At 46.7% G+C, this 25,640-nt stretch overlaps 1 protein-coding gene across 4 annotated transcripts in view; it reads left to right on the plus strand.

Annotated features, from left to right (window-relative positions):
* The first annotated feature begins 20,449 nt into the window (after positions 1–20,449).
* FAM3D (FAM3 metabolism regulating signaling molecule D) overlaps positions 20,450–25,640 on the plus strand; it is a 337,775-nt gene continuing 332,584 nt past the window's right edge. The window contains exon 1 of one of the 4 annotated variants that reach the window (XM_069206542.1): positions 20,450–20,600. The gene's annotated coding sequence lies outside the window, so the exon portion shown is untranslated. Of the gene's footprint in view, positions 20,601–20,641; positions 20,757–25,640 lie in introns of those variants that run through there. The other 3 variants (XM_069206545.1, XM_069206544.1, XM_069206543.1) reach the window with 3 other exon arrangements.

Consider the following 25,640-nt stretch of genomic DNA (forward strand, 5'->3'; position numbering starts at 1 on the left):
ATCCGGAAGAGGTGGAAGACCTATGAGGAAGGTACGTTCCATTGCAGCAAGACACCAACTCGCTGTACAGAGGACTGGCGGTGGACCCCCACCTCCTCCCCCACATCTAACAGCATGGGAGGAGCAAGTCTTGGCAATCATGCATCCTGAGGGCTTGGCCAGAGTAGCAGGAGGACGGTACTCGGGTAAGTCAACTCACTATTGCCATCATCCCCCTACCTGCATGCCATCACATACCCTCACTCTCACTCCCATCACTCCAACACCTCCCACACACCCCATCACATAACACTCATCCCAATGCCATACCAATGCATGGACACCAATCACAGACTTGCATGAACACCTATCACCAAAGCATGCACACTGGAGAGAATCAGCTAGTCCACCACATACCAACTTACATAAGTGAAAGTTGCCAGGGCTAATACAACCAATAGGGCAACCCACGGATGCACAATATGTCACACACAGAAACAATAACACTGCATTTACATCCCGCAGGTACCCCAGTCAATGTCAGCGGCGAAGAGGTGCCAGCACAATCCAGGCCCCTAACAGAAGAGGCCCACAGTGATGACAGCAACTCTGGTCGCCTGGATCTGGATGACCAACCTGGCCCATCAGGGACCTCTGGACAGTCGGTTATCCAGGCACAGTCAGTCCTCACTGTCCACAGGTTCCACTGCTGCCACACGGCCGTCTCCATCCTCCTCCTCCTGCAGAAAAGGCACATGGCGTCTCAGGGCTGGCTTGTGCAACATGCAGCATGCCACGATTATCTGGCAGACCTTCTTTGGTGAGTAGCACATGGATCCACCTGTTAGATGGAGGCACCGAAACCTGGCCTTCAGGAGGGCAAAGGTACGTTTGATAATCCTTCTTGTTCACCCATATGCCTCATTGTAACATTCTTCTGCCCTTGTCCTGGGATTCCTCACAGGGGTAAGTCACCTGCAAATATCGAGGGACAACAGTTAGCCACACACTATCCCATATGGCCCACACCATACCCATACACCAACATCTACTGGGTGGGAACCTGGGCTCATCTATTAGCCACACCCTGTGCCTCTGTAGTTGGGCCATCACATTTGGGATGCTGCTATTCCTCAGGATAAAGGCATCATGCACCAACCCAGTATACTTTGCATTGACATGCACACCATCTGGACATTAATTGAGTGAAAACTCTTTCAATTTCTGAAAACCTGTTCATTTTGCCGAGGGGGACAAATGCAATATGTGTTCCATCAATTGCCCCAATGATGTTGGGGATATGTCCCATTGCATAGAAGTCACCTTTCACTGTGGCCAAATCCTCCACCTGGGGAAAACAATGTAGCTGCACATGTGTTTAATCAGGGCAGACAACACTCTGGTCAGCAGTATTGAGAACATTGGCTGTGACATTCCTGCTGCCAAGCCCACTGTCACTTGGAAAGAACCTGTTGCCAGGAAATGGAGCACAGATAGGACTTGCACAAGAGGGGGGATCCCAGTGGGGTGACGGATTGCAGATTTTAGGTCAGACTCCAATTGGGCACACAGCTCGTGATTGTGGCCATGTCAAGTCTATAGGTGAGGATACTGTGCCAGTCCTCCATTGTTGCAAAGTCCACCAGGGGTCTGTGCATGGGGGTATGTTTCCATCTCCTGTTGCCATCGCCAAGGACGTGCGAACCCTGAGGAACTACAGCAGGCAGAGCAACCATTGTCGGAAACAGTGGGAGGATCTGAGACGCTGGGCATGGAAGACGGCAGAGGCCCAGCTGGGGATGGTCTCCCAACGAGGAAGGGGTGCCCGTCGAACCCTGTCCCCCCTGATGGCCCGCATACTGGCGGTGGCCTATCCGGAGCTGGATGGGCGCTTGAGGGCATCACAGCAGCCACAAGAGGGTGAGTGCAGTGCCATTCATTACAACATACGCATGGTAGGGGGTACCTGGGTGGGGGTTATGTGTCAGTGGTTGCCCCTAGGCCAGGCCTGACATTGCAGAGTAGGTCCCATGTTGGGCAGGGTTCTGAAATGATAATCCTGCTACCTAGCTTGATGGCATCCACTACTGGTCAGGGCTGTGTGGGTCCCAGGTGTGCTGCATTAGCGGTATGTCCCCCTCACCATGCCCTGGTGGCTAGCATTATTACTGGTAGTGCATCGCATTGTGCGTAGGGCTGTTCCCTGTGTGTGACAGTGGTGTGTACGCCAACGGTGGTGTTGGTGCAGCCACTGACCCAGTGTATCCTTTGTCTCTTCCCCCCCTTTAAGTTTTGTCATCCTGTCCTAATGTGCATTAGCGTCATCTGGCGGCGGAGAAGAGGCACTGGAGACAGAGGGAGCTGCATTCCACACGACCCAGGAGGCAGAGTTCACTAGCGCTGAGGGCACCAGTGGGACAGAGGGTGAGGGAAGCACCATGGCGGAGACTGGAGGCGACAGTTCAGACACAGATACCTCCTCCGATGGAAGCTCCATGGTGGTGGCGGACACATCAGTGACCACCCCAGCTACAGGTACCATTGCCTCCCCCGTACCAGCACTGCCTTCCCAGCAGCTTCTCATCGTGTTGCCCTTGCCCACTCACCCAGGAGGGTGGGCATCTCCTTCGCCTCAGCACCTCAGGCCCTGCCCCAGTTAGCCCTGCTGCCCTGAGTGAGGAGGCTATTGACCTTGTGCCATCCAGGGGCTAGCAGCCCAAATGCAACAGATGCAGCATTCCTGGACGGCATTCACACTGGCTTGGCGGCCCAACAGAGATCAATCCAGGCTTTGGCCTCCTCTCTGATGGCAGCCATTGTCCCTGTTTCCACCCTCCCCCCTCCAACTTCCTCTTCCCAATCCCATTCCCCTCACAAGAGTGGCACAGGGAAACACAAGCACCACACATCATCCCACAGGCACTCACACAAACACCATCCAGATGCAGACATACCAACATCCACAATTTCTGTGTCCCCCTCCTCCTCCACCTCCCTCCCAATTCAGTCTACACTCACGCCTGCATGCGCTACACCATCATCCACTACCAGCATCATCACACACACCTCACTGGCAGACACCTCTACAACAGCCATGCACACGTCCCTATGTCCTCTCCCACTGTGTCTGTCAGTGTATGACACCCACTCACCCCATCCTCCCAGGAACAGAAGCACAGGGCACGATGCCCCCTCCAGAACCACTGGGTATGACACCCACTCACCCCATCCTCCCCAGGATCAGAAGCACAGGGCACAATGCCCCCTCCAAAACCAGATGGCAAGTCACCCACTTGGGAGACTGTGGCCTTGCACTCCCCAAGACCAAGCACAGGGCATGTTGCCCCCTCCAGGACCACAGGGCATGTTGCCCCCTCCAGGACCAGTGGTGTTGTTCCATCTGCTGGCTGAGGTGACCCCCCTGTTCCCCATCCACCTGAGGTGTCAGCCTATTTTCCAACTGATGCCCCTGTAGTGTTCTCTCTGTGTTGCTGCAGGTGACAAGTGGGGCCTTAGACTTTGGCCTGTGGCCCATGCACATTGAGGACTGGGCAGTGTCCCTCGAACTGTACATATGTATTGTTAGAAATGGGGTTTTTGGGTGGCAGTCAGGTTACCCTCTGTCCAAGCAAGAACCCTCACTCTAGTCAGGGTAAGTCACACACAATCCAAAATTAGCCTGTGCCCACCCTCTGGTAGCTTGACACGAGCAGTCAGGCTTAACTTAGAAGGCAATGAGTAAAGTATTTATGCAATAAATCATACAATACCACCATATAGCACCACAAAAATACACCTCACAGTGTTTAGAAAAATATATAATATTTATCAGAACAATTGTAGGTCAAAACGAATAAAGTTGCAAGGTGAATTTGTAGAGATATCACTGAAAAGTGATATAAAGTGTCTTAAGTCTTTAAAAAGCAAACAAAGTCTCTTTCAAGCACAAAGTATCTGGTTTGGAGTGGAAAATCTCCTCAGAGGGCCGCAGAAGAAGAGATACGTGGAAAAATGGTGTGTGCGTCGATTTCTCCCCAGCACACACGGACTTGCATCGTTATTTTTCACACGGGGAAGTCGTGCGCCGTCGTCTCTTTCTGTGGATCGCAGGGATTACCAGATGTCCCGGGTCTGTGCGTGGATTCTCCTGCTTGTTTTCCAGCTGCGTGTCGTTCTGCGGGCTGTGCGGGCTGTGCGTCGAAGTTTCGCTCTCACGGCAGGCATCGCTTCGATTTCTCCTCTGGAGGTCGGGTGGCTTTGTCCTTGCAAGGCCATGCGTCAAAGTTCCGGTCGTCCCAAAGGCGGTGCGTCGATCAGAGTCGATGTGTGGCGTTTTTCTCGCCAAGGAACAAGCTGTGCGTAGAAAATTTTGGTGCACGGAGTGTCCAAGTGAAAAAGAGAAGTCTTTTTGGTCCTGAGACTTCAGGGAACAGGAGGCAAGCTCTATCCAAGCCCTTGGAGAGCGCTTTCACAGCCAGACAAGAGTTCAGCAAGGCAGCAGGCCAACAGCAAGGCAGCAGTCCTTTGTAGAAAGCAGACAGTTGAGTCCTTTGAGCAGCCAGGCAGTTCTTCTTGGCAGGATGTAGTTTCTGGTTCAGGTTTCTTCTCCAGCAAGTGTCTGATGAGGTAGGGCAGAGGCCCTGTTTTATACCCAAATGTGCCTTTGATGTGGGGGAGACTTCCAAGAGTGGCTAAGAAGTGCACCAGGTCCCCTTTGAGTTCAATCCTGTCTGCCAGTGTCCCAGTACGGGTTGTGGCAGTCCTTTGTGTGAGAGCAGGCCCTCCACCCTCCCAGCCCAGGAAGACCCTTTCAAAATTCAGATGTATGCAAGTGAGGCTGAGTACCCTGTGTTTGGGGTGTGTCTGAGTGAATGCACAAGGAGCTGTCAACCAAGCCCAGCCAGAAGTGGATTGTAAGGCACAGAAAGTTTTAAGTGCAAAGAAGTGATCACTTTCTAAAAGTGGCATTTCTAGAATAGTAATATTAAATCTGACTGCACCAGTCAGCAGGATTTTGTATTACCATTCTGGCCATACTAAATATGACCTTCCTGCTCCTTTCAGATCAACAGCTGCCACTTCAACAATGTATGAGGGCAGCCCCAATGTTAGCCTATGAAGGGAGCAGGCCTCACAGTAGTGTAAAAACGAATTTAGAAGTTTTACACTACCAGGACATATAACTACACAGGTACATGTCCTGCCTTTTACCCACACAGCACCCTGCTCTAGGGGTTACCTAGGGCACACATTAGGGGTGACTTATTTGTAGAAAAAGGGGAGTTCTAGGCTTGGCAAGTACTTTTAAATGCCAAGTCGAAGTGTCAGTGAAACTGTACACACAGGCCTTGCAATGGCAAGCCTGAGACAAGGTTAAGGGGGCTACTTAAGTGGGTGGCACAACCAGTGCTGCAGGCCCACTAGTAGCATTTAATCTACAGGCCCTAGGCACATATAGTGCACATTACTAGGGACTTATAAGTAAATTAAATAGTCCAATCAGGCATGATCCAAAGTTACCATGTTTAAAAAGGGAGAGAGCATATGCACTTTAGCACTGGTTAGCAGTGGTAAAGAGCGCAGAGTCCAAAAGCCAGCAAAACAGGGTCTAGAAAGTGGAGGGAGGCAGCCAAAAAAGTTAGGGGTGACCACCCTAAGGCATGTCAGGTCTAACATGTATATACTGTTAGATTGAATTTTCGTGTTTCTACTGTATTATTACACTCACTTTCATCAATTCATGTTGTCTTTGGATTCTTCCTGAGGGGTACGGGGTCAATATGTTTTATTACTGCAGTTGTATGAGTGTATGGTGTTGGGGGTGCGGGTGGGGGTGTGTGTTCTGTGTGTGTGTGTGTCACTCTCTTTATCCTCCCACCCTCCCCTGTGTGTTAGGTGGCTGTACTCACTGTGGTCGTCTTCGCCGTCGTTGGTGTTCGTGGTGGAGCAGGACGTGGAAAATCATTGGGAAGATCTGAAGTTCAGGCTCCATGGCAGCGTGGTTGTTCCCTGTGTCTCCAAAGGTGAGTCCTTCCACTTCTGAGCTCTGTTTCTGCCAGGCTTTTGATGTCGTTGGTACCACCCCAGAAAAGGTGGTGGATTTGTGTCTCTTAATAAGGTGGCTGGTACATTGGCTTACGCCTGGCTGTAGGCGGCTACCGCTGTGGTGGCTGTTGTTTCCGACCTGGGGGTCAGTGTGGTAAAGTGGCTGTAGTTACCGCCAGCCTGTTGGAGGTATTACTGCCACTTTATCTCCGACCGCCAGGGTTGTAATGAGGGCCTTTGTCTCCTAAGTTAAGCCTTGTCCCTCTTTGCCAAGCTACCAAGGGTTGAGCAGGGGTTAATTTATTGAGACCAGACTGGACCTACTGCGGGTTAGTTGCCTATTGCTAAGTGTGGGTACTTACCTGACCTTACCAATAAGCCACTTTCCAACAAATACAAATATGCAGATGCTGAATGTAAACTATAAACTCCAGATAGGTTTACCATATGGCCATATCTCAAAAGTAAGGAATAAAAATAGCTTCTGGAGGGAGCAGCAGTGGGAGTTGGCCGAAATAGTGCCTGAATGGTGTCGGTAGCAGTTGACAGACACTGAGGAAAGATGTTTTGGCTCAAGTAGCTAATTAAGGATTCTGCAAAGAAGATTAACAGAGAGGTGCACAAATGGTAAATATTGGGTGGCTACCAAGCCCTTTTTTAAAACAAAAGAGTATCGCAGTGCAACACAACACAACGCATGCACTCGTAGGTTCAACCCTAAAAAGATCCAGGAGCCATATTGAAATGGGAGCTTACAATAGGTCACTGGAAGAAAACCACCATATTGCATAGCTTACTTAAAAGTCTGTTCCCAGCTCCAACATGGAGAAATTGAGTGCCACAGCTATTCCCTTTATCGCGTGCAATTGATGCTTGACCATGCTTGACCATCCCAGGGCCGAAACACACCACTGTGCTGAGACCAGGTTTAAACATCTGATAGTGGACGCCAGCTGCTGTGTACCAAGTTTCAGCATCTAAGGCTGGACCATCCTCTCTCCATGCAACCGCAGAGTCCTACCCAGCTGTTGGTATACTGGCAAACCACCTCTGCATCACTTTGGACCAGGACACCAGAAACAAGGGGATAGAAACCAAGGAGTGCCTTTTAAGCCCCCTGAAAGCCAGTGAATCCTTCTCTTCTCTGATTCACCTTGCCTAAAACCCTGTGCTGCTCTTCTTGTCTCAAGTTCACCTCTTGTCTCCTATGATCCATCATTCACCTGCTCAGCTCCACCTCACCTCTTCCCTAGTTCAATTGGTGCCTACCATAATTCACTTTTTGCTTTGCTTGTTTCACATCTTTCTCTCCTGACCTGGTTATCTTTCACTTTCAATGAATTTACCTCATATATCGCCTTGTTAGACTCCTCCGTTCTGCTGTTTACCCTTCTCCCTTGATTGACATACCCTAGCCTTTGTTTCACCTATGCTCTCTTGTAGCCCATCCTCTATCACAGCTGCAACCACCCCCTCCCCACTATTTCCAATTTTCTGTTCCTGACCCACTTCCCCTAGAGTTCATATCCCCTTCCCCAACTGCTCTTCCACTTTCCACTAGGTTCCCACTCCTTTTGTCTTATTTATGTCTTCTTATTCATGTTTTTGCCTAGCTGTACTTCTCTCAGAAGTGCTATATCTGGTAAACAAATATATATAAATGCATTATCGTTATGCTGGAAACACATAGCTGACATGTTGAAACAGTGGTGTGATTGCTGCATGTTCATACAAGACAAAACAATCTGACAGGTTTACATCATACACACATTTTATCTATTTTCACATCTATAGCCCATTCGTTAGAAAGTGGGTTTCTGGTTGGCAGAGGCATGCACCCTGTCCAAGTAGGGACTACAATCCTAGGTAGGATAAGCAACCACACATTCTAAATTAACCTGTGCTCACTCTCCTGTAGCTTGGCACAGAGCATGCAGTCAATTTATAAGGCAACTTGTATAGTATTTGTGCAATAAATCATATAGTAACACAGTATAAACACCACAAAAAGTACTCCACACAAGTTTAGGAAAATAGATAATATTTAGCTGAATAAAATAAGACCAAAGCAAGAATCCAATATCCGTAAGTCAATATATGACTTTTTAGAGGTTTAAATAAGTCTTAGTCCATAGGAATGAATGGATGTATCATTTTAGCACAAAGTATCTGAAATGCATCAAAAATAATGATGCAGAGGGCGGCAGAGTAGGTGATGCATCGGAAAGTAAAGTGATAGGTTGATTATTCTGGTACGGCGCAGGTGATGCCTCGATTCTTTCCTCGCAGGCAAAGTGATGCGTTGATTTCTGGGTCGGCAGCCTTGGCTCCTTACAGCGGGCGGGGATATTTTGACGCCTAGGGACAATGCGTGGAAAATCCAAAATGCGGTGGGAGGATGAAACAGGTGCTGTATCGCTCTGGTAGGTGATGCAGTGATTTTTCAGCCTGGAGATAGGCGCTGTGTCGAATCTACAGGTGATGCATTGATTTTTGCAGGTGTTTTTCTCTCTCTGGTGAAGTGTTTGATGGCCCTGAGACTTCTTTAACAGAACGAAAGCTCAGTACAGGCCTTTGGAGATCACTTGTGGGGGAAGGCAAAGTCCTTCCAGCAGAGTCAGGGAGCAGCAGACAGCAGGGCAACAAGCAATAGAGCAGTCCTTCCAGAAAAGCAGTCCAGATGAGGATTTTTGGCAGCACAGCAGTCCCTCTGACAGAGTCCAGTTGTAAGTTCAGAGGTATCTGATTTTAGGGGGTCACAGACACAGTATATATACCCAAATGTGCCTTTGAAGTGTGGGAATCGTCAAAGAGTGGTTTTGAAGTGCACCAGTTCCCCTTTCAACCCACTATTAAGTGTAAGTGAGAGCCCTCTCCACACTTCCTGCCCAGGAAGACCCATCAATATGGAGATGAATGCAGATGCAGCTGAGTGTCTGTTGTTTATGGCCGTCTGGGTAGAATGCAAATGGGGAGCTGTCAACCAGCACAGACCAGATGGAGTTTGGAAACAGGCTGTAAGGCACAGAAAGCAGTAAGTGCAGAGGAATGTCTCTTTCTAAAAGTAGCATTTCTAAAACAGTAATGTTATATCCAACTTCAACAGTAAGCAGGATTTCTCACTACCATTTCAACCATACCAAACATGACAATGACACTGCTCTCAAATGAGAAATTACCATTTAAAGGTATGTAAAGGAATTTCCAATACTGGACTGTGAAAGGAGCAGGCTTCACAGTAGTGCAAAAACGACTTTGGGTGTTTTTCACTAAAAGGACATTGTAAAACTTACAAGTACGTCATGCCTTTTACTTACATAACACCCTGCTCTATGGGTTACCTAGAGCCTACCTTAGGGGTGGCCTATATGTAGTAAAGGTGGAGTTTAAGGCTTGGAAAGTAGTTTTTAATGCCAAGTCGAAGTGGCAGTGAAACTGCACACACATCCCTTGCAATGGCAGGCCTGCGACATGGTTGAGGGGCTACTTATGTGTGTGGCACAATCAGTGCTACAGGCCCTCTGGTAGCATTTAATTTACAGGCCCTGGACACATGTAGTGCACTTTATTAGGGACTTATAAGTAAAGTAAATATGCCAATTGGGTATGAGCCAATGTTACTGTGTTTAGGGGAGAGAGCACAAGCACTTTAGCATTGGTCAGCAGTGGTAAAGTACACAGATTCCTAAAACCAGCAAAAATTAAAATAGAAAAATGGTGGGAGGAAGGCAAAAAGTTGGGGGAAAACCGCCCCAAGGCTGTCAGATCTAACACCAGTTGTGTCCAGGATATGAGGTGAAGGTCGGGGAGCTGGGTGAGGGACTGGGGATGGGGGAGAAGACAGTAGTGATGTTAAATGTTCAATGTCAACAGAGGCCACATCTAAACCCTAGGAGAGAGGTGTTTTGCATTGGACAAGGTATATCACAGGTAAAGGGCACACGTAATTAAAAAGAGCAAAATCCTGAAAGTATGCAAGTTGATTTATGCACTCCCTTGCTTGAACCCTTCTCAGCATTGGCCCATCTACCATCTACTCTGGTTCACTTCCTCTCCCTCCTGATTTACACTGGTTCAAGTCCTGTATGACCTTTCTTCACCTTCTCTGCCCTGAGTTCACTTCCCCTCTTTTGTGTTCACTTCATATGTGCCTGATCCACTTGTCACTCATGCTAGCTCTTTCTCACTCCCAGGTTTGAAGCACCTCTCTCATGAATTTTCCATTCTGTCACATGATCCACAAGCTATGTACACTGGTTTACATGCTCTCTCTCTGGGTACGCACTCCTCTCCAAACATTTACTTCTGGGCACTCATACTCTGTTCCCTGTTTCATCACTGCTATCACTGGGTACACCTGTTCACTGACATGGTTCACCTGTCCTCTCCCCTGACCGGCATTTGAATTCCCATTGTTCACACACTCTCTGTTCTAGTTTATCTCCCCAGTTTTCATATCCTCTCTCCCCTGGTTCAGCTACCTCTCTCCTTTACTTCACCTTCCACCACACTGGTTCACTGCCAATCACAACTTTTATTCCCTGTTCTCTCTTCTAGCCAACCCTTCTCCATCTCATCTTATCCTTGTTTCATTCATCCAATCCACTTGTTTACTTTTCTACCCTGTTAGCTGGCGTTCCGCATTCCCCAGCTCACCACCATTGCCACCTCCTACATCCAGCCTTTACTGCATGAGCAGTCCTCTGCTCCCACAGAAATTGATTTCCCTAATGTAGGAGGCTGGCCTGGTTTGTAGTGGGTACCAATGGTACTTACACCTTATACCAGGTCCAGTTATCCCTTATTAGTAGAGTGTAGTAGTGCTCTAGCAGCTTAGATTGATAAAGGTAGCTATAGCAGATCAGCCAAGGCTGAACTAGGAGACATGCAAAGCTCATGCAATACCACTATTATCATATAGGTACTATATTATAAGAAAGAGAATACTCATAGTTACTAAAAATAAAGGTACTTTATTTTAGTGACAATGTGCCAAAAATATCTCAGTGGACATACTCGCTTAGGAGGTAAGTAACATACACAAAATATACACAAAGAACCAAATCAGGTAAGTAAAACAGTTAGAAAGTAGTGCAAACACTGTAAAACACAATAGGATGCAATAGGCCTAGGGGCAACACAAACCATATACTAAGAAAGTGGAATGCGAACCGCAAATGGAACCCTAGTCTAGTGTAATGTGTAGAGGGTCACTGGGAGTGTAAGAAAACACTAAGGGTGTCCAAGATACCCCACCCCAAGACCCTAAAAAGTAGGAGTAAATGCTACTACTATCCCCCGAAACACACTAAACTCGTGATAGAGGATTCTGCAAAGATCACAACAGACTGTAAAGCACTGAAGACGGATTCCTGGACCTGAGAACCTGTAAAGAAAGGGGACCAAGTCCAAGAGTCGCTAAAGTGTCCGGGGGGGCAGGAGCCCACTAAACCCCCAGCCGAAGGTGCAAAATTACCGCCTCCGGTTGGAAGAAGAGGCTGGTTTTGCACCAACGAAAGGAGGTAGGAGGTTCTGCTTTGTGCAGAAGATGTCCCACGGCGTGCTGGTGGATGCAGAGTTGTTTCCTCTGCAAAATACCTCAAACAAACCTTGCTACCTGCAAGAGTCACGGTTAAAGAAAAGGGTGCTGCCCGGGCCCAGGAAGGACCAGGATGTCGCCACTCAGGAGAGGAGACAGAGGGGGTCCTCAGCATTGCAGAGAGCCCATTGGAAGGAGGGAAGCACCCACAGGAGTCCTTGAACACGGGTTCAAGAACACTGAACATGGCAGTCATCTCAACACTGCAAAGAGAGGTCCCACGACACCGGAGGTCAACTCAGGGAGCTGGGCATCGCAGGACAGAGTGTTGCGGACCTAGGCTCAGCTGTGCATGAAGGATTTCTTGGAACTGTGCACAGAAGCCCTTGTAGCTGCAGATCACACAGTGCACAGGATTACTGTCTTTGGAGGGGAGGCAAGGACTTACCTCCTCCAAATTCAGACAGTTGGACTACAGGACAGTCTGGGCCACTTGGGTCCACCACCTGTGTTCCAGGGGCCATGCTCGTCAGGATGAGGGGACCCAGAGTAACGGTGAGGCTCTAGTTTGGTGCCTGCTGAAGCAGGGGGAGGATTCCGTCGACCCAAAGGAGATTTCTTTGTGGCTTCCAGTGCAGGGTGAAGGCAGGCAGCACCCAGAGCATGCACCACCAGGAAACAGTTGAGAAAGCTGGCTGGATTAGGCGCTACAATGTTGCTGGTAGTCCTATTGCTACTTTGTTGCAGTTTTGCTGGTGTCCTGGAGCAGTCAGCGGTCGATCCTTGGCAGAAGTCGAAGAGAGAAGTGCAGAGGAGTCCTGATGGTTTCTTGCAAGTCCTAATCTGAAGAGAAGCCCAAAAGAGAGACCCTAAATAGCCCTGAGAAGGGGATCGGCTACCTAACCAGGTATGCACCTATCAGGAGGGGTCTCTGACGTCACCTGCTGGCACTGGCCACTCAGAGGTCTCCAGAGTGTCCCCACACCTCTGACAACAAGATGGCAGAGGTCTGGGACACACTGGAGGAGCTCTGGGTACCACCCCTGGGGTGGTGATGGACAGAGGAGTGGTCACTCCCCTTTCCTTTGTCCAGTTTTGTGCCAGAGAAAGGAACTGAGGTGCCCTAAACTGGTGTAGACTGGCTGGTGCAAGGAGGGCACCATCTGTGCCCTTCAAAGCATTTCCAGAGGCTGGGGGAGGCTGCCCCTCCCCAGCATGTAACACCTATTTCCAAAGGGAGAGGGTGTAACACCCTGCTCTCAGAGGAAATGCTTTGTTCTGCCTTCCTGGGAATGAGCCTCTCAGACCCCAGGAGGGCAGGACCCTGTCTGTGGGGTGGCAGCAACTGTAGTTGCAGAGAAAACCCCAGAGAGCTGGTTTGGCAGTACTGGGGGTCAATGGTGGAGCCCCCATGGTGCATGGGATTGGCGCCCCAATACCAGATTTGGAATGATCTTAGACACCTTACATGGCCATATTTGGGGTTACCATTGCGAAGCTACATATAGGTATTGACCTATATGTAGTGCACGCGTAAAATGGCATCCCCGCACTCATGAAGTCTGGGGAATTGGCCCAAAACAATGTGGGGGCACCTTTGCTAGTGCAAAGGTGCCCTCACACTTAGTAACTTTGCACCCAGCCAGAGCTGGACATATAGGTGACTTATAAGTTACTTAAGTGCAGTGTAAAATGGATGTGAAATAGTGTGTGCACTATTTCACGCAGGCTGTAGTGGCAGTCCTGTGAAGGATTTGTCTGAGCTCCATAAGGGTGGCAAAAGCAATGCTACAGCCCATAAGGATCTCTTGGAACCCCAATGCCCTGGGTACCTAGGTACCATATACTAGGGACTTTTAAGGGTGTCCCCACACCTCTGGAAACAAGATGGCAGAGGTCTGAGACACACTGGAGGAGCTCTGGGCACCACCCCTGGGGTGGTGATGGACAGAGGAGTGGTCACTCCCCTTTCCTTTGTCCAGTTGTGTGTCAGAGAAGGGAACTGAGGTTCCCTAAACTGGTGTAGACTGGCTGGTGCAAGGAGGGTACCATCTGTGCCCTTCAAAGCATTTCCAGAGGCTGGGGGAGGCTACCCCTCCGCAGCATGTAACACCTATTTCCAAAGGGAGAGGGTGTAACACCCTGCTCTCAGAGGAAATGATTTGTTCTGCCTTCCTGGGAATGAGCTGCTCAGACCCCAGGAGGGCAGGACCCTGTCCGTTGGGTGGCAGCAACTGTAGCTGCAGAGAAAACCCCAGAGAGCTGGTTTGGCAGTACTGGGCGTCCATGGTGGAGCCCCCATGGTGCATGGGATTGTCCCCCCAATACCAGATTTGGAATGGGGGACAATTCCATGATCTTAGACACCTTACGTGGCCATATTTGGGGTTACCATTGTGAAGCTACATATAGGTATTGACCTATATGTAGTGCACGTGTAAAATGGCATCCCCGCACTCACGAAGTCTGGGGAATTGGCCCTAAACAACGTGGGGGCACCTTTGCTAGTGCAAAGGTGCCCTCACACTTAGTAACTTTGCACACAGCCAGAGCTGGACATATAGGTGACTTATAAGTTACTTAAGTGCAGTGTAAAATGGCTGTGAAATAGTGTGTTTACTATTTCAAACAGGCTGTAGTGGCAGTCCTGTGAAGGATTTGTCTGAGCTCCTTATGGGTGGCAAAAGCAATGCTGCAGCCCATAAGGATCTCTTGGAACCCCAATGCCCTGGGTACCTAGGTACCACATACTAGGGACTTATAAGGGGGTTCCAATGTGCCAATTAGAATTGGTAAATAAAGTCATTAGCCTACAGTGACAAAGTTAAAGGCAGAGAGAGCATAAGCACTGAGGTTCTGATTAGTAGAGCCTCAGTGACACAGTGAGGCACTACCCAGGGATACACATAAGGTCACAAACTATGAGCACTGGGGTCCTGGCTAGCAGGATCCAAGTGACACAGTCAAAACACACTGACATACACTCACAAACAGGCCATAAGTGGGGGTAACCATGCTAGAAAGAGGCTACTTTCTCACACTTAGCCAGCCAGAATATATCCCCAATAAGGCCACCCCTATCCCAGCATGCCATAGAACAGAAAGTCCCACCTAACCACATCCTGCCATGTCCAAGCATAAAAAAAACAAAATGTATGTTGGGACCGGGAGGGGGGGATTCAGGACTGAGATGAGGAAGACCTGTAGTCGGAGTAATGAAGTTTACTGGTAAGTAACCATGCATTTCTTCTGGCTGACTTCCTCTCTCCCTATGTTTTGACTTTCTCTTTTCATGATTCTAGCCAAACCTGCCTTAGATTAGGGGGGAAACACAGTGTTCCCTGTATTACGATCCAAGAGGAAATGACCACGGAACACTTGGTCAAGAAACAAAAAGATGTTTATCTCTGGCTTGATTAATTATTTCCAGACATCTATTCATTGAAAGCATTGGTCAAGATCTTAAAAGGGTGCTTATCATGGCTAATGGCCTCTAGTAAAGTTTAAATAAGATTTCAATTGAAAGCCATCTCTCGGTTTCTAATAAGCATTGACACCAAAATAATAAACTCTAAAAAAGCAGTCTGAATATACATGATATTACCCCCTATTTTGTGAAAAAATATACTCGCATTTTCCTAAAGGCAAAAAAAATATATATAAATATTCTTTTCAAATATGTGTATTAGACATTGAGTTAATTTTAGTTGTTGTTTAGGGTCGAGCCAGATGGAGCATCGGCTAGAGCACTGGTTGGCGCATGCGTCTTGCTCACGGGACATTTATGTTAACAAAAAAGGACTTGAAGCCCGCCTGTTGATTGCCTCTTGTTGGCTTGTCTGGTACTCTTCTTTTCAGCCTCGTAATTCATCACTGCAGGAGTGGCATCATTTCTATTCCTCTCTGTGGTGCAACAGAAGGCATGTGACTGGTAAAAATGCACCCAGCAGGACAAAGAAAATTGCAAAGTTTTATTTTCTATAGTTCACTTTCTTTTTCCGTTTGCCAAGTCTTCTTTTCTCACATTGCACTCATGTTTCATTTTGTTTTTGCTTGTGTAGACTGTTCTTGAATTATGGTGATTATCTTGTTCTAAATTTTGCAAAGCAACATTATTTCTTTGTTATGTGTAATTTCCAGAATATGTTTTAACATATAATTGTGCAGTACACCCCTTATCCACCGCACTCCAATCAATGCTAATCCACTCCATCTCACCCCACATCAATCCACCCCACTCAATCCAGTTCACCTCAGACCAATCCAATCCACCCTACTCAAATCCACCCAACTCCAATACAAACCACTCACTCCAATCCAGTCCCATCCTCCCTACCCACCCCATTTCGATCTGCACCACTCCAATCCAAACAATTGTCCTCACTCCTATCTGCCCCACTACAATCTGCCCCACTCCAACCCAAAACAGTATGTCCCACTCCAATCTGACCCACTCCAATCTGCCCCACTCCACAACAATCTGAGCTACTCCAAACCAATTTGCCCCACTCCAATCTAAAACAATCTGTGCCACTCCATTCCAACACAATCTGACCTACTCCAATCCAAAACAATCTGCACCACTCTAAAACAATTTGCCCCACTCAAATCTGCCCTAATCCACTGCAAAACAATCTGCCCCACTCCAATCCAAAACAATCTGCCCCACTTCAAAACAATCTGCACCACTCTGATCTGCCCCACTCCAACCCAAAAACAATCTACCCTACTCCAATCTGCCCCACTCCAATTCAAACAATCTGTCCCACTCCAGTCCAAAATAATCTGCCCCATCCAATCCAAAACAATCTACCCACTCCAATCCAAAATATTCTGCCCCGTTCAGTCGGCCCTATTCCAATTCAACAACAATCTATTACACTCAAAGCCAAAGCAATCTGCTCCACTCTAATCTGCCACACCCAATATAAAACAATCTGCACCACTCCAAGCTGTCTGACTTCAATCTAAATCAATCTGCCCCACTCCAATCCAAAAATATCACCCTAATCCAATCCAAAACTATCTGCCCCACTCCAAAACAATCTTCCCCACTCTAATCCAAAACAATCGGCCCCACTTCAGTCTGCCCCACTCCAATCTGCCCCACTCCAATCCAAACTAATCGGTCCCACGACAATCCAAGACAATCTGCCCCACTCCAATCCAGAACAATCTGCCCCTCTCCAGTGTGCCCCACTCCAATCCAAAACAATCTGCCCCACTCTAATCCAAAACTATCTGCTCCACTCCAGTCTGTCCACTCCAATCTGCCCCAGACCAACCCAAAACAATCTGCCCTACTCCAAACCAAAACAATTGGCCCCACTCCAATCTGCCCCATTACAATCCAAAACAATTGGCCCCACTCCAATCTGCCTCATTAAATTATGCCCCACTCCAAACCAAAACAATTTGTACCACTCCAAATCAAAGCAAGCTGCCTCTATCCAATCTACCCCACTCCAATCCAAAACAATCTGCCCACTCCAATCTAAAACAATCTGCCCTTCTCCAATCTGCCCCGAGCAATCCAAAACAATCAGCCCCACTTCAATCTGCCAGTCTCCAAACCAAAGCAATCTGCCCCACTAGAATCCAAAACAATATGCCCTGCTTCAATCCAAAACAATCTGCCCCACTCCAATACAAAACAATCTTCCCCACTCCAATACAAAACCATCTGCCCCACTTCATTCTGCCCCACTCCAATCCAAAACAACCTGTCCCACACCAATCTACCCCACGCCAATACAAAACCATCTACCCCATGCCAATCTGCCCCACACCAATCCAAAACAATCCATCCCACTCTAATATGCCCCACTCCATTCCAAAACAATCCACCCCACTTCAGTCTTCCCCACTCTAATCCATCCCTCCACCCCAACCCAATTCACCCACTCAACTTCATTCCACAACACTCTGATCCAAATCACTTCAACCCAATCCATCACACTTCCGTCTAATCCACCCACCCAACCCACTAAAGTCCATCCAATCCAACACATCTTACTCCATTCCACTCCAGTCCAATCCAGTCTGACTTAATACACCCCACTCTAACCCACCCCACTCCAAGCCACCTAAATCCACCCCGCTCCAATCCAATCCACCCACTCCACTCCTATCTAATCCACCATAGTCCACCCCATTCAAATTCAGTCCACTCAAATCCAATCCACTCCATCCCATTCCAATTCACCCCAATCAAATCCACCCCAATTAAATTCACCCCAAACAACTCCAAAAATACCCCCACTCTAATCCCATCCACCCCACTCCAATCCACCCCACCCCAATAAAATTCACCTCAATCCAATCCACACCTTCCCAATCCACTCCATCCCACCACAATCCAATGCACCCTACCCCAATCCAATCCATCACAATCTGATTGCCTCCAATCCTCCCCACTCAATCCAATCCCACCTCACTCCATCCCAATCCACCCCACTGCACTCCAGTCCTCTTCAATCCAACACACCCCAATCAATCTCCCCCATTTCATTCCACCATACTCCAATGTAGTCCACCCCATGCAAACCACCAAACTCAGATCCACCCCACTCCAATCCACCTCACTCTACTCCAATCCACCCCACTCCAGTTCAGTCAACTCCACTCAATACAATACATCCAGCTGACCCCACTCCAAATCAATCTACCCCACTCCAATCCACCCTATTCCAGTCCACTATACCCCACTTCAGGCAAATCCACCTCTCTCCAATCCAATCCTCCCCCTCCAGTCTAATCCAATCCACCCTACCCCACTCAAGTCTAGTTCACCCCACTCCAAACCACCCAACTCTAATCCAATCCACCCAATCCAATCCACTCCAACTCAGTCCTTTCACTCCAATCCAATCCACCCACTCCAATCCAATCTTATCCACCCCATGCCAATCCACCACACTCTAGTCCAGCCAAAGACAATCCTCTTCCCCATTTCAATCTACCCCACTCAAATCCAAACCACCCCTTTCATTCTACCCACTCCAATCCAACCCACTCAGTCCACCCACCTCTACCCCAATCCAATCCACCCCACCTAACTCCAATCCACCCTACTACCTCAATTCACTCCAACCCACTCCACCCTACTCCACTATACGTCACTTCACTCTATGTTACTGCAGTCTATGACACTTTGCCACTGAACCACTGAACTCTACTCCCCTCTCCTCAGCTCTAAGACACTCAACTCCCCTACTCCACTCTACAACACTCCACCAGCAAACAGACTAGCAAATACACTATACAACACTCTGCTCTGCGACACTCCATGCCACCAACATTTAGCCATGCTGAACAACAATCATACTGGAGTACAACGTGACAAAAACACATTGCCAAAGCCAATAGCTCTTGTATCGGCAAGACTGATTGGCTTTGCCAATGCTTCTTTTATAGTTTTCATGTAATCAGGCAAGGACTTCAAAGCACTAATGAAAACGTATGATCACAAACATCTAAATCGCTAGAAAAACGGCACTTCTGTCAAACGTCCTTTAATATAAAAATAAAAGTATATGAGTAGATAAGTCACCAATATATTAAAGTCACGAATCCTAAATATAATGGGACAAACCAGGATAGGGTTGTTACAGTTTCCTGTTATAAAGTGACAGCACTGCAAACAGCGTATACTAATTTGTTCCCCAGGAGTGTCTTACCTGTTTTTGAGACTCGTTTCCTGCTTTCAAAGTTGGAAGAAGGGGAGCTAAACCTTCAAAACTGGTTTGTAGAAATTGTAGAACATTTATCGAATATTGATTTATGCACAGTTCATGGTTAAAGTGGACACAGTCATTCCTAGGTCTTTTCCAAGTCTCCTCGGACTTATCGGTCAGGATAACCCGTAGACAATGAACAGCACTAGGCCACTCACACCCTTACAATAAAAAATTTGATAAACCTGACTCTGAAACCTGGTGTACAAGTGTGCATGCGTAAAACCTTACTAAATGCCATTTGCAAGTGTTCTTTTTAATTCAGGGGGATTTTTGTTCTCATGGAGAAACCCCTTCTATGTTCTTTCCAATTGTGGCAGTGTTCCCTCACGGTTCCACGCTGAATAGGCATTTACTCCTGCCCGCGGCAGAAGTAAATATAAACCCATATCTGAGGTGGGAATGAGCTCTGTAAAGAGTGTACATGCCCACAATCTCCTGAGTTTTCAACTAAGTTCCACTGCATCCTGCTCTGGAAAGGCCATTCTTCCGCATCTGGAAGCCAATGTATTTTACTCCAAGCATAATATTACACGATACTAGTGTAATATCATGCCCGCGTAACTTGATTTCGGTTACAATTTCTACTTTTGTGATTTGCAAAAAGAAACCTTCTCGCCCAAATAAAGCCACGGGTCCGCCTCAGTTAAGCAAGGGCACGCAAATAGCTTCGCCTATGTATGTAGGTCGAGAAGTTGAGACGTGAGACGGCTCGTCTGCTCTGGAGCGTGTATGTCGCTGTGCTCCTCCTACGCTGCGCCTGCTATTCAGCCTCTTGGAGCTGTGGGGCGAAGCGCTGCCGACCCATCCCTCTCCCCTTATTGAATTCCAAAGCTCTAAGGGTAGGAAGACTACTAGCTAGCTAGATATAAGAATAGTGAAAGGTTTCAGTTAAGATGTTTGCATAATATCGTTGGATAATAAGTCAAAGGACACATAGACTCTCGTGTAACACTTAGGCACCGGGCTGTAACCACAGTCTGCTGCGTAGTCTGCAAAGCATTGTGCAACGCTCGTTTCCTTATTGAGACATCGCTCCAGGAACCTGTTGCGATTAAGCGGGTGGAGCCAATTACAGGTGTGCAGTTAGAACATATAATTCAGGTTTTGCAGGCTGTCACCGTCGGCCCGGCCCTTCATCTCCTTGGCAACAGAATGACCCATTGCACCCGTACGTAGACTGTGCATATTCTATAGCAGGCACGGCAGCCGCTGAGCGGTGAGCTAACGTGGGGCACGTCTGTACACCCCTCTCTTAGACTGGTTTATCCCGTGTCGCGCGGAAACAAGAGCACTCCAAGGTAAGTTTAGTTAGCTGAAACCTATTACTTGACAGCATCAGTAAACGATCGCAACTTTTCCAAAACTCTGTTATCGTACAGCATAACCAACAGGAAAGTTCCGATAACTGCTGGTCTATGGCAAAGGCATGCGGTTTCTGGTTAAAGCGTCAGTGGGTAAAAATGTTCTGACTTCAGGACACAGTTTATTTATGAATGTCAAGGTCACATTTGTTGATGGTGCCTATGGCTAATAGTAACATACGTCGGTCGTTATTTTTTTGGAGGGGTGGAGATGGTGAAACCCCTGTAGTTTTTCTGCAAGCCGTGTCTTTCTTAATTCTAACTACATTTTCTAGCCTGCATAAACAAACGTTATATTAGTGAACTTACATTTTCGTGGCCGTTTATGTATTTTTTTTTTCCTTTTCGCTTTTTTTATCACTCTGGTATAATCCCCGAGTAAGAATAGTTTCATACTGGTTCTTCTGTGGCATGAGAGGGCTACTGTAGTAATAGGTGCATTTAACAGTTTATTTCCAGTGTTATGAATGTAATACGATCCAATGTTTCAGTCAAGGAGCTTTAGTGACACCATGTGAAATGACACCGAAGACTAAATGCGTTGTATATGCTCCTCGAAAATAAGACTGCGTTGTTTTTTATCTCCTGTTTCTCCATAAAAAATAATCTTTCCACACAATTTGTTCCTCCATGTCACATAAACCCAGTAGACCGGACAAATATAAAGCTCAGCAGAATGATTTGGTGACCATCATTAAGTGATGAAATTCATGTTATATTGGGAACTGTGAAATACCAATGCATTTTTGCAACAAAAGCACCCAAATCTGTATTATGTAGTGAATGTGTCTGAAATTTGCAAATTTATGAATATTGTGGCAAATTATGTGGGAAATACAGTAAATCCATAATGAGGCCTCTGAGCTCATCGTGTATTATGCCACCAGAACACTCCATGGCAATACTGGACCAAATCATCACGCGCGGGCGCGCACACACACACACACACACACACACACTCTCTCTCTCTCTCTCTCTCTCTCTCTCTCTTTCTATTACTGTCTCTCTCATAGGTCTGCATAATAGTTTTGGCCCTGTTTGATGAATCTTCACAAAACCTTCCAAAAGAAAGTTAATTCACCGTAGCTCCTTCCTGGAAAGTTTCGGGGTGATCATCAAGTGGGAGACAAGACAAAAAGGAGCTCCCAAATCACAAAATCCCCATGCATTTTCCATAGACTTCTTTAAGATAGGCTACAGCAAAAATGGCTAGATGCTATTACACCATATTTGGCAGGAATGTAGATTTTGGTCCACAGATAGTGCTTTTTGTGATTTGGTGTAAATACGTTTTGGTGTAAATACATAGTTTTTGAGAAATTAAGGGTAAAAAATAATTGTACATATGGCTGATTGGGCTTGCAAGACTCTTGAGACATTCTTGCAGGAGCGCCAGTTAAAAAAATGGATTGTCCTGATTGGCCCAGGGAGCTTTATTTCCCTTGGGCTATCTTGCTCTTGCAGGAGTCAGGATCCCACAAGAGCGAGCACTCTGATTAGCTACCAACAACATCAGAAAAATGTTACTGGCAGCCATCACAGGACTAGGGGACTCAGTCTCCTGTCCTGAAAGTAATCAATAAAGTAGTAGGCGGTGGCAGGGTAGGGATACCTAGACCACTTAGGCCTTGGGGCTCCCCCATAGCCCAAAAGGGCAATATGGTGGATGCCCTGGACAGGCACTAGGACATCTACCTTTAACAGTGCCACTCCCAGGTGATGTCGTCCCTGGGACCGAAATCATCGCAGGCAGAGGGCCGTGTCCCTCCCCTAAACATAACATTGGAACCAGGGGATAGGGTCACCGGAGCCAACATTGGTCCAGGGACAGGGGTCAAGTGCCCCCTCCCCATAAACATAACAGTGGGTCCTGGGTCCCAGGGCCAAAAGCGGCCTGAGGAACGAAGTTCCCGTGCCCTTCTCTCCTTGAAAATAATGCCAGGTTCCAGGGTATAGGGTCCCGAGGGCCGAAATCATCTGAGGGATGAGAAACTCATGCTCACCTGCCCCTTACAATTTATGGAATCCTCAGAGCCAAAATTGGCAGAGCAGGGCATCCACACATGCCCCCTCCCCTTTATTTAAAAGAATGCCCCCTCCCCTTTATATAAATATGTGGCCCCAGGGGATGGGGATCCCAGGGCCCATAATGGCTTGGCGAGAAGGTCTGCGTCGCTCATCTCACTTTTATTTTAATTAAGAAACAAACAGCCATGAAGGATGGGGTCCCTGAGGGCCAAGCCCTGTGGTCAAACCCCCACTGTGCAAGGCCTAAGGTTGGCTGTATTGGGGTGTCGGCTGCAAGGCCTGGCCGCATTTATGTATGGCAATTCAGTATTACACTACGTTTTAAAAAACCCTAGAACTTCACTTAAAAAAGCAAAGGCTAAAGTAACGTTATAGTTAGATGTGATAAAAATATTTTTTATTTTATCTTAGAAATTCACTAAAAATTCTGAAGGTTAAAATAACGTTATAATTAGGTGAATATGCACTGTTTATGACCTCACATATTGCTTCACTCCTGACGTTCTATAACATCATTTATGACATCACTGATGACATCTCAAGTGACATCATTGATGACATCAAGGATGACATCAGTGAAGACATCATTTAAAGAGTGTCATATTTTGATTTGTAGTTTGCATAGTGGCGCCTAACTACCATAGTACTTCTTTACATGTTTTTTAGAGCCTGTGTCCAGCTAAAGGGTGTGAGTGAATACAAAACACATGTGCTCCTAATACATCATAGTTGTGTACAGGTATTGAACATGTTACAAATGTTTATAGGTGACAGTTGAGAACTTGTGTTTAGTATGTTCCACACAAGATCTTAGGCTCTGTAAAAAATGTTTGCAACAGGGCAAAGATTCAACATATAACATACTAAGTGTTGTAAGCAACCTTTAATTATTAGACAGATCTGTCTTAGCATGACTCTTTCAATGTAACATTGAAAGCTGTGTGCACAAAGTATTCAGCTATGTACATGTGCATGTTTTGCATTCTGAAAATGGTGTATCTGTAAAGTTTGTCTGACAGTACGAAGGCTGCAGGATGAATGATCTTTAGCACCTTCAAACCTGGATTATTGTAAGCGAATCATGCCTTTCTTGCTGTGTTGCTGATTGCATTTCTCTCTTTTCAATTACTTAAAAGGGAAACAATGTGATGAGTAGCAGCAAAGGAAGGAGGACCCATGTTTTGAGCCAGCAGGGCTGGCCTGGATATAGTAAATGGAATAGATTCATCACCTGTATTATTAGGCTGAACGACTAATCTTGGGCAGGGCTGAATTAAGATGTTCTACCACATTCCTAAGAAGTTATTTAACACACAGTTACCCAATATTAGCACATATAAAGTCAGAGCCAGATATGGCAATGCACGTCAGACAGACGGTATTAATGCATTTCACCATGTGAGGAGGAGGAGGTGGAGCCATAGAGGGGCTGGACCTCGTACTCATAGCTCCCTAAGAGGCACTCTGCCCTCCACCAAGCCTAACACCCTCCCTCACCCCAAATAAACAAAGGGTCGCTGATGCTGTTGCTTATGTCCTTGTGGGTTTTCACACCTCCTAATGGACATTGGCTGCTTACAGACACACAGAAAAAGTGTTGGAAATCCGCTATATTTAGAGGTTTCCAGCTCACCTTAGCTGCCACCATGTGATTTCAGCTCATCGGGAGACCATGTGAAGGGAGCTGAAATTGTGTGACACACTGTGGCTCCATGTGAGTTGGCAAGCCTGGTCAGAGATGACCGAATTAAAGGGTTACAAGATAATTCAGAAGAGAAATCTCACTATAAATAACTAAATATATGATTAATTTATCACAATAGATGCGCCTATACACGTTCATGTTTGTCAGAGATGCTACAGAAATAAGAAATATGCTAAAAAAACAGTATTTATTCACATTCATGTAATTGACAGCAGAACTGTGACAGACACTGTTGGCCACATGCCAAGCATATTCTTAAAATGCACTTTTAATAACAATGTGCATGCAAAGTCCATCAGCCAATGGCTTCAGGTGAGACTCATGTTATTATTATTTCTGTATAATGATGAATGTATTATTTATTTACTAAAGCACGTGTGAAATAAGCCTGGTATGCACACTTCAGTGTCTAATGGAGATCCAAAAATGGGATGCAAAAAGGCAATTGTTTTAGGGGTTCGCCTAGGGGCAGATGAAATCCCTCCAGACAGATCCAAAAGTCAAGAAGACCCATGGAAATGAATCAGTGACGGCATCCTTTTGTTTCAATGGGACATGTCAGAGAGTTAATTCAGAAAACCAAACTGTGGTTGCCTTAATTTACAGAGATTCATACCAGTAAGAAAACTGCACATCATGTAAAGGTTAAGTTTTCAAAATGCCTCTGGAACCTACTGTATTTTATCTGATTCTGTCCAACAAAAATCTCTCTATCCCCCATGAGGCTAAGCTCTGTATGAAGACTGCCTCGATCCTCATTTATTTGGCTGCTCTGCATGTGCTGCTCGTCATGTGTTAGAGTACAATGACCATGTTGCTATACAGCAGGATTTAGCCAGACTAAGACATTGAACAGCCACATTTATATTTGTCCTGGCCAATGTGCCCAACAGGAGCCATTCTTAAAAATCTTCTAACTTTTTAGATTCACTTACCAAAAAATGTTTCAAGGCTAAAAGCATTACAAATTAGATCTTTAAGGCCATCATGTCACTTCTCCAGCCTCTCCTCACTCAGTTGTCATCTTGTTCCCACGCACTGCATACTACCATTAACATCTCCACAGTGAAAATCAGGCAAACATGGAATCACTTTTGGTTGTATCATGAATTGGAACAACTTTAAACCTAGGTATCCAAATCACTTTCAGACATCCTCATGGCTGATAAGAGCCTCCAGAACATTTGATGGAAATGTGATGCTTATTTGGGACCTGTAAGGCTCTGACACTCAAGTTTGTGCCA

This window comes from Pleurodeles waltl, chromosome 9 (assembly GCF_031143425.1).
Source record: "Pleurodeles waltl isolate 20211129_DDA chromosome 9, aPleWal1.hap1.20221129, whole genome shotgun sequence".
NCBI classification, from domain to species: domain Eukaryota; kingdom Metazoa; phylum Chordata; class Amphibia; order Caudata; family Salamandridae; genus Pleurodeles; species Pleurodeles waltl.